Here is a 7,489-nt window from a genome sequence, read left to right as displayed (position 1 = left end):
TGCAGCTGAAGGGATATTTTCACCTGCTTGCACTGGGGGAGAATACAAGCTCTTGTCTAGCAGAGCTACATGAAAAGGAACAGAAAAACAGATTTTGTAATAAAGTTGTTAAGATCAAAGCAAATCATCTTTCTCCATGATTGGATTCACTCTTTTGACACTCAGAATTTAGCAGACAAACAAGCCACCAGTCAGAAAGGGTGCTGAGAATCAGAGTGAGGCTGAAATATTCTAAGAGTTATCCTCTTCAAATTAATCAAACCCTGCAGCACGAGACCAATTTCTTCTACCCTGCACATACATATATTTCCCTCCCCAAAACCCATAAAGTGAAGCATTTAATATGACCTTTACTCATCCTGCTGGATGCTTATTAGTTGAAAACTGCTGGTAAGTAATGGATCCCAGAGAAGTAAATGTTTATGCTTGCCTAAACCTAGCCAAGGAAATTTTCTATGGTGGAAAAACTGTCTCACCATGTAGAGTGCCATAACCAGGAGAATATTAATAGAAATAAAAATATAAATGCCTGCTTGTTTGCAACTCTGAATTTAACTGTTAGGTTGCCAGAGCAGGGACAATTATTTCTCTAGAGACACAGAGCCAAATAAAGTGCCAAGGACAAAATCCTATTTCAAAGGGACTATTTCATAGGAGCCCAATCCTGTTTCTGCCCAGCCAAAACACACCAGGGTTTTTAATTCCAGTGTTTAGATACTTAAATAGCAACTCCTGCTCTCTGCTGTGCATTTAAAGCAAATGCATCCAGCTCTTTTAGCTTAAGGAGACATGAATACTCTGTGTTTGACTGTGACAGTCACTGCTGGCAAGGTCTAGGGCCATCTCTCAGCCTGTGATTTCTGCATGGGAAATGGGAAATTGGTGTGAGTTTGCATCTCAACACCCTGAACACCAGTAGGATGTAGCAGAGAAGAAACACCTTCCATGGCTGAAACCTGATTCACCACAACAATCTTCAAGAGCCCCATGATAGAGTGGACAAATGCCCGGAAGAAGAAAACACCAAACTTCCCCCAGCTGGATTTCAACTTGCAGCAAAATGATACCAAATCTATCGTTCACCCTTGGTGTGAGAAGTGCTGAGCAGCCTCACTGCCTCCCCCCTCAGCAGAGTATCTGGTGCAGGCTGGGCTGCCCCGTTACCTGTGAGATTCCCAGGAGAGATCACCCCATTCCAGCAGGGGACACTGAGGGGATGAGGCAGCAGGCTCTGCTCTGCCTCTGGGGGTGTCTGCATGCCCTCACCCAGCCATCCACACCATGGAAGATGCACATTTCCATTGCCATTGTTTCCAAACCACTGGCCTGGTCGGCCAAAAAGCACTTTCAGTCCAACCTAGAGGAGAAAATAAGGTGAAAAATCGCTGCTTAGCTCAAAGTAAGGACTCAAGTTTGCAAAACTCTATTTTGACAGTGATAGATTTGGAACTAGGAGGCTCCATTGTCTGAGCAGAATTTTGGTTTGCCTCTTCTGTTTAGAAAATATGCCAGCCATGTTGGTTCTCCCTCTCATTTCTGAATCCCAGGAGATATTTCCACCAAAATTAGACTTTGGTTCTTTGAAGTGCACCCACACCACCATGTGTTGTTTGAAATCACACAGCAATAAACTAAACAGTGGCAAAAGAAGAGGATGACTGAGAGTGTAGGAAAATACCAGAGGATTATGAAATTTACTGAGGAATATCACAGCTGTTAATAAAGAAAAGAAAAACCTAGCTATTTGGGAAATTTTCTCATATCTTTTCAATGTCCCTTTTAAGTGGTTCTGTCAGTGTCATTTTTTTTATAATTGTTCTTCCTAAACCCCCGTAAAACTTATAAAAGTTTTAAATTCTCAGAATTGGCTCTCGTGCACATTCTTATACATCTCATGATTTTTAAAATTTTTTTAGGAAAGAGAAATAACAGGAAGAAGCATTATCCTTATTGTGCATAGCTCTGCTCTCAAGATTCTTCAGCAGCTAAGTAAAAATATCTGTCCTGATATGAAAATACATCAAAACAAGGCAACTGCAGATGTTCAGCAAAAAAAAAGTGTGGAATATTTTAATGTCTGCAGATGAAATTATTACAGGGTGTGAAGATTAAGTTCTGAAGTAATCAAGAAAATAATTACTCCAGGTCAAGCACTCTGAATGAATCTGCTGGCAATGAATATCAAAGCAGACAGCATAAATAACCACAGGAAAGTGCCAGTCCAAAGGAGTGTCATTTGTTCCATTTACACCAACTCATTTTAATTGGACTGTGCACATGAATAAGAATCAGGGTCAGCAGGATTAGGCTGAAAGTTTATTAAGGGCTTTAAATGCTTTATTTTGACAATAATAAACAGAAGGGCTTAGGAGAATAGGAGGGTTATTGTGACTCTGGGTTGGATGGGAAGTCCATCCCCTTAAAAAAATCCCCAAACCCTGCAGCAACAACTACTTGCAGAATAAAAGTCGTTATGCCTTTAAAATGAAGTTAAAGCCTAGAACCATTTTCTGCCACCTTCTTGTCTAAGTAGGAATCTCATAATCAAATACTTGAGGCAGTCTCCTTTAAGGGAGGCTGAAACACTTGGAAGTTTAAGGTGCATTTCTGAGGTTTTTAAAATCTTTTCTTGCTGCACCACAGGAAGTTTTTCCCCAAAAGGCTACCTGGCCTTGGCCTAGGAGGATCCCAAAACTTACTGGTTTTCCGGGTTTTTTTTCCTCTCATTTTAATTTATAAAATATAAGATGTTAAAAAATGTAAACACCATGCATCAGTTCAAAACTCCTTTACAAATGCTCAGTGATGGCATTTCTGGAGTTGCATATGAAAACAGACCCTGCACTGGGGAGGAGAGCAAAGCCAGCTGCACTTCAAACCAAACCAAGGCACAGCCAGTACATTTGATCAACACTCTCAGTGTTTCCATCCAGCAGCAGACACTTTGGGTGCTAATTTTATTCCTATCTCTAAAATTCTCCTCTAAAAAGTCTGAAAGTCACAATTAAAGTGGAAATTTTAATGAGCAGTGTCACTTCTTGTGTAAGCCTCAAGGTTGCCTTACTTTGGTACACTGTTGGACAGGAATGCTACTGAGTTTGCAATTACAGCTGTGACAGTGGTTTTTTATAATTTTTCCTAAGTGAGCACACAGGAACAAAGACTCTGCTCCTCAGGGTTGTTCACATGGAGCCAGGAAGGAGCTAGAAGAAGGTGCAGAGACAGGTCATAGACGCTACTATTGAGCCACCTAATTTTCACTAGGTGTGGCCACCTCTGAGTGACACATGTAAAGGATACTTGAGTTACCTGTCTGAAGCCTGACAGAGTTCTGTTTGTAATCTCTTAAGAATGTGCCAACTCAACCTGTCCAAGGGCAGCACACCTAACACACCTGCAGGGAACCCTGACGACTGCACTTTCTATTTAAAAAAACAATAAGGTGCTGGAGATTATTGTAATAATTAGTAACTTCTAGTAACATTCAAGTCTTTGCACAAGCTGCCAACAAAAGACATCTCACTATAATTTTAACAAAACCATTTTCATCCAGCAGGAATTTTTCTCCCATTTACCCCCCAAGGTCTCTGTCCCCATGGCTTTTCCTCTGCTGGAATGATGCAAACCCTCACCCTGCCAAGTCCCTTTGGTCAGGAGTCTCTTTAGGGTTGGGACTGGGTTTTTTTTCTCCTCTCTATTTCAGGAAATAACAGACTTCAACTGTCTGCTTTTCTTTTTCCCATCATGAGCTGTTTGCAAATGTGACACAGAAAGCCAGCGCTAAAACAACACAGGCTAAACATTGCAAAGTCAACAAGAGGAGGTGCCCATCTCCCAGCTAGGCTGGACTGCAGTCCCATGGGAGCTGCCAATATAGCCAGGGGTCAGTGCAGCCCCTGTGAGCTCTCCTGGGGACCACAAACCCACCCAACACAGCCCACGGGGATTTCTTTGGCAGAAATAATTCCTGAGATGCAGTAGGGTTGGCACAGGTGGGAGAGGGATAGCATGGAATCCACCCTAAGCATAAAAATAGCAGTGAAGCAGAACAGAAGACCTAAACATTGCACTCCACACAAAGGATTCCAATTGTCTATCCATTGACAAAGCTGCATCTCACCTATTATCTATGCATTTATCCATTGCAATATTATTGCTGGGCTGGTTTGTTTGTTTTGAGAAGAGTGCTTTCAAAAAGTCTCATTTCAAAGCAGTGGAAGCAGCAGCTGGCTGCAGCCCAGCTGAGGGATGACTGATGGCTGTGGGACACAGAGGGCTGAATGGGTGGCTGTGTTGTGACTAAAAAGAGATATGTCAGCTCTTCTCAAGCAGTGGGGCACCAGTGTGTGGCCATGGCTTGGTTCTGGGCTGGGGCACCTTGCTTGAGCTCTCCAGGTCCTGCTGACTGACAGAGATACAGGAGACCACAGCCATCAGTCATCCCTCAGCTGGGCTGCAGCCAGCTGCTGCTGCCACTGCTTTTTGAAATGACTTTTTGAAAGCACTCTTCTCAAAACAAACAAACCAGCCCAGCAATAATATTGCAATGGATAAATGCATAGATAATAGGTGAGATGCAGCTTTGTCAATGGATAGACAATTGGAATCCTTTGTGTGGAGTGCAATGTTTAGGTCTTCTGTTCTGCTTCACTGCTATTTTTATGCTGGAATTAAACAAGACCTGACTGGCTTTATTATTTTGTTGTCTAACCAATCTGCTGATTAGTCTGATTAATTACACAATTATCCTTCAGCATGACTAATAGTTTTGTCATCACTGTACAACTTGCAGTAATGTTTAATTTCTTCTTAAAGAACAACAGTAAAATGATTGTACTTTAGGGAATTAGTACTTAGCCATCCTTTAAAAACTAATAAAATGGCTAATAAAACTAAGAAGCCTGGAGATGGAAAATTAATTAAAATGGTTGACAGGCTCTATCTTAACTAGGCAAAGATATATTACCCCATATAGCAATGAGTAACAACAACAAAAAAAATAAACTGTGTGTGATCCTACGAGTATAAAATCAGATGTAGCACATCTGGATTCAATCCAGATAAAAGGGAATCAAAGTGAAAATTGCTGGGATGCAGGTGCTTACAAACATACATGATTTTTAAGCTGGCAAAGTACCAGCTTCAGAAGTTGATATTTTCTTAGAAATATACAAATAATAAATAGTTATTGAGATCATGTCATTAGGGTTTGTTTGGGTTCGGGTTTGGTTTTTTTGTTTGTTTGTTTGTTTTTTGGACTTTTTTTTTTGTAATAGGCTTACACTGCACTGGTTTAATTTGCTTTGCAGAATTATTTGGGAAATCTTCTGACCATTTTTACTTTGAAAACCTTAGGTCCTAAAGGTGTTGCAGTACTGAACTGCCTCTCAAACAGACAATGCTGCATATTCAGCAGGCTCATTGGCCTCAAATGTTGTGACTGTATTAAGAGTTGCATTTTTAGTCATTTGAGGTATAATCAACTCTTTGCCAATGTGCATAGATATCACCTGTCTGAAACCATTCTGGTGGACAGTCCTACAGCCTTTATGGAATAAATTTTCCACTCTCTTCCACTTCACTGAGCAAACATTTTTTCTCTAAGCTCCCCTGCCCTGTTCCATGTTGATTTTCTTGTTAATGTCCCCCACGATCATCTTATAACCATTTCCCCAAGGGAACACGTGAAGAAGGAACAGCAAATTACCCCTTACTCTTGTTCCAAATGTCCATGAAGCATCCAAGGCAATTAAGATCTTCTCACCAAAATGCACAAAGACCATGTTTTTTACTTAGAGGAGCAGTCAAGTGACTGCAATCAACACTATCCTTTCATGAAATACCCCTGGTTGTTGGTCTGAAGTGTTCCAGAGAGGGGACAGATAAACTCTCTGCTTGCCAGAGGGAGTGATATTGGTCAATCTCAGACAATGGAAATTTTCCTCAAGGTAAAGCCAAACCTCAGGCCAAAGTTACTGCAGTTCATGGACATCCCAACAACTATGGACCTTGTCTGAAAAAAGCTCAGGAGGTCATGATTCCTGGAGAGAGCCAGGTGCAATCCACCATTTCCAAAGCCAAGTGTCCAGGGTCATGAACCCTACAGGAATCCAGGACAAGGGCTGGAGTTGCTCAGCATGCTCCATCTTCTGCCAAGGCAGAGATACAGAGCCCCATTCTGTTGTTACAGCTCAGGGGAAGTCCCTGTTGTGCACAACAGGAATTTCACAGCTGATCTCAGAAACTGGGTCAGGGCTTTGCTTCTCAGTGCATTTGCTATTTCTGTAGAATTGTTTTGCAGCTTATTGGCTCCTGATATCTTCTGTGTGACCCTCTCAGCCTCTGAGACCAGGTCCTTGCCCGGTCCTCAGCAGCTGGCAATGCTGCACTACCCAAGACTTGTGTTCTGGGTGTTCTGATTACAAGGTGAAACCTTTCTCCAATGCAGATTTCTTTGTGTATATCTGCCCAGGCATAAGATATCAAATTTTACTTGCTTATAAATAACCTTCATGACTAAGAAAAAAAGGGTTTCAAAATTAATTGATGGCATTGCACCAATGTAACACACACCTCTGCTTGGAAATCCTGCTCTAGGATAGATCTCTCACCACTGCTAGAAACTTTGAAACCTATCACATCTAACAGCAAACATTTCTGCTCCTCTCACTTACACTTTTCTCCATCAGGGTCTGTGACACATTGTTCTGGGGGCTGATCTTTCATGGGGGATTTTTCATGAAGAACCCTTGAGTGTCTGTCAGCTTGCCATCCTGACAGACCCATCATAAGTCTGGGATCCATGGACAGGGAATGTCCTGGGAGATTTAAACACAAGCACCTTGGTTCTGCACCACTGAAGCACCACACAAGAGCCATTTGGCATCAGTCAGGTTCTCTAATCTGTTCTCTGCTGACTAATACACCAAGGAGAAAACTAAATCAAACACATTCAGTCAAGAATGCTCTCAAGCTGCTGGCCTGAAGAGTAAGTTTATTTGCATGCTTATTATTTCTGGCCTGAACAATAATTTAAGCACCTGGTATAAATTACTCATTGGTAGCCACATTAATTCCGGGGGCTTTTCTTCTACCTTATGCTAATGCCAAGAAGAAATGACAGAAGAATAACTCACTTGTTTCTGGGCAGTGTTCTGTGTTCTCCATTTGCCCCTTTTCCCCACTAGCTGTTTTGGCCTCCCTGGGAGCCAAAGTTGCTGCTTTCTCCAACAAAAATGGAACATGTAACCTCCAGGCTGGAGCTGTTGTTGGGAAAGTCCCATCACTGCAAGCAAAGAAACACCATGTAAATATGCAGCACAGCACACCAATTAATTAACACTTTTAATTGCACCACAGACACAGTAGAATTTGTGCCTTTAATTTGGAAAGAGGTGCATGCAGCTCTATAAGAGCCTGCTCTAAAGTATGTTTAGAAACCAGTTAGTTTCTAAACCAAGTTCATGACAAGGCAGCTTTGTGCTTGAGC

At 41.8% G+C, this 7,489-nt stretch overlaps 1 pseudogene; it reads right to left on the bottom strand.

Moving 5' to 3' along the window:
• Positions 1–7,489, bottom strand: part of LOC102037654 — a 41,949-nt pseudogene that overhangs the window by 24,256 nt on the left and 10,204 nt on the right.

The sequence above is a fragment of the Geospiza fortis genome, unplaced genomic scaffold (genome assembly GCF_000277835.1).
Source record: "Geospiza fortis unplaced genomic scaffold, GeoFor_1.0 scaffold171, whole genome shotgun sequence".
Lineage (NCBI taxonomy): Eukaryota > Metazoa > Chordata > Aves > Passeriformes > Thraupidae > Geospiza > Geospiza fortis.
Note: the sequence above shows the minus strand (reverse complement) of the source record. Positions and strands in the feature narration are given on the sequence as shown.